The sequence below is a fragment of the Oncorhynchus mykiss genome, chromosome 9, assembly GCF_057628025.1.
Source record: "Oncorhynchus mykiss isolate SJ-2025 chromosome 9, ASM5762802v1, whole genome shotgun sequence".
Classification (NCBI taxonomy): domain Eukaryota; kingdom Metazoa; phylum Chordata; class Actinopteri; order Salmoniformes; family Salmonidae; genus Oncorhynchus; species Oncorhynchus mykiss.
The window spans coordinates 17,118,996-17,121,239 of NC_143030.1; the positions used below are offsets into that span (position 1 = coordinate 17,118,996).

The 2,244-nt window shown below is 40.0% G+C and overlaps 1 long non-coding RNA gene across 1 annotated transcript; it reads right to left on the reverse strand.

Annotated features, from left to right (window-relative positions):
* Positions 1 to 282: 282 nt before the first annotated feature.
* Positions 283 to 975, reverse strand: LOC110532998 (uncharacterized). The gene is made up of 3 exons (XR_005053179.2): positions 881 to 975; positions 495 to 595; positions 283 to 370 (listed from the first exon to the last, which is right to left on the reverse strand). It is a non-coding gene; the product is annotated as an uncharacterized LOC110532998 (long non-coding RNA).
* Between the last annotated feature and the right edge of the window lie 1,269 nt (positions 976 to 2,244).

Genomic DNA, 2,244 nt, shown 5'->3' on the forward strand with positions numbered 1-2,244 from the left:
AAAAAAAAAAAAATTAAATACAAGTGCTACATTTTAAGGAGGCTATAACCATTAATAACGTATTTATTCTATTTAATGAACATGTGTTCAACAACACCGCTCTGTGTCTGCTCCACCAACACACAAATGTAGGAGACTTTCAACCCATGAGACCATCTTAGTCTCAGTCCATTGAGCAAACTAAATTAAATAGTTATTTTGAAAAATTGTATGACTTCTAATTTTCAACTTCCAAAGTTAAACACAAAAAAAATATGCATTACAAATTCCAGGCGTCAGTCTTCTTCAAGCTTAGTCACTCCAGAAGCTTGTTTTTTAGGATCCGCGCCTTGGACGACAACCTCTGCCCATCCAGATTTAGAAGAATATTCTGCAGGATTTCAAAAGTGCATTAGAGCTCTGGTGGGTAGCTTAGGTTCAAACCGTATATCAGTCCAAATAACAGCGCACACGCCATTGCAATGTTCCCCAAACCACACTGAGGACCTCCAAACCTTCAATCAGGACACCGATGTCCTCTGGGTCATCTCCAGGCTCCGCTCCCTCCTTCTGTATGACATCACAGTTTGCTCCATGGAAGCGTTGGACTTGAGGTCTGTGGAGTAAAATATGACTAAACACAATTTCTGAGTCTAGACAAAGTATGGCAAGAGACTGGAGGCAAGACAGTTAAATATGCTGATTGCTGATCATAAACATTTACAATTTTATGAAGAAAAGTAAAAAATTAAGTCATAGTTGGAGATGTACAGAAGTAATACAGATGCATACATGTCAAAAATACTACAAATTGAAATCTAAGGTTGGACATCCCAGTGAGAACTGAAAGCATTCATTGGAGAACTAGGGAAGGAAGTAACATCTAGTGTATGTAACTCACCATATATTCCTTCACAAGTTTCTCATGGTCTTCGTTTAGGTAGATGCACAAGGACTTGAGGACGCATGCCCGTCTTGTATGTATTGTGTCATCCTGAGGAAAAAAGGGAACCCATTCTGATAATACTCAGCATTTTGAAAAAATAACTCTGCAGTCTTGATAACAAACTGCAAGTTTTGAAAAGTTTTGAGCATGGTTATTGTGTGGTAGACAACACTTAGGTCCCAGGAGCCCAAAAGACAAGTACTCAACATCTATATAAGATCTCAACCAAATCAGACATGAAATGAAGCAACCACACACACAGGGTGGATTTCATTTTGACCAAAGAGTTCACCATGTGATCTGACCAATTACTTCCTCATCCCTGGCTGAAGCTGATGTAATCCATATAATCACGATGAAGTGTTTTAATTAAGTGAAAACCTACATATTCTTGGCACTTTTGCCCATCATATGTCTAGAGAATTATGCTCATGCAATTGTCATGACAGGGGCATAACAAATATTTTATAAGCATAGGTCTACCCATTTTAATACAAACCTTGGACATGGCCACCATGAGATGTATCCTTTTTCTTCCAAACCTTTGCATCGAAAGATCTCCACCATGTGTGGAGAGTACCCGGTTGAGCTCAACAAATAATGTAGATAGCAGAGGTGCAGTAGATATGCGCATGAACTCATTCATCTGAAAACATAAAAATTCAAATGCACTTGTCACTCACCCTATCAGAACATCACAACAGTATACACAGGAAGACAGGAAGGATGAACAATTAATTACTAGCCGTTTGATCACTATATTATATCAACATCAGTGAGGGGAGACAACTGGTCAACACTTTGATTTGTCACCAGCTTCCTTTTCTTGTGTGTGTGTGCACACTGGTGGCATATATAAAACCTGAGCACATATAGGACACACACTTCTTTCTCAGTGAACAGAGCTGGACATCTGGTTTTGAAGTCTGCAACCAAGGGCTGTCCTTGAAAAACTTCTTGCCTTCTGTCACTATACGGTCATTGTTTCTCTTCTTAATCTCTGAAAGTAGTGCAATTCTCTCATTTTCCAGACTCTGTGGTTTCTCCTTTCGGATGCTGCGGACAGTAATTGACTTCTGCTTTTCTGGGCTTTTTCACATTCAACACTGGCAGATATTCGTCTTGGGCCTTGTTCTTTAGTGAATTTATCATCACCTCAGCACATCCCAGGCCTCTTAGGGTGAGGGGTCCTCTCAGGATCACTCACCCTGTGTCCCCACCCCATTCCTCACTGGAAACTTGGCACCTGAAACACTGTAGTGCTTTTGAAACAAAAACTCACGGGATAACAAATTCCGAGCATGAATATCTGGCAACTT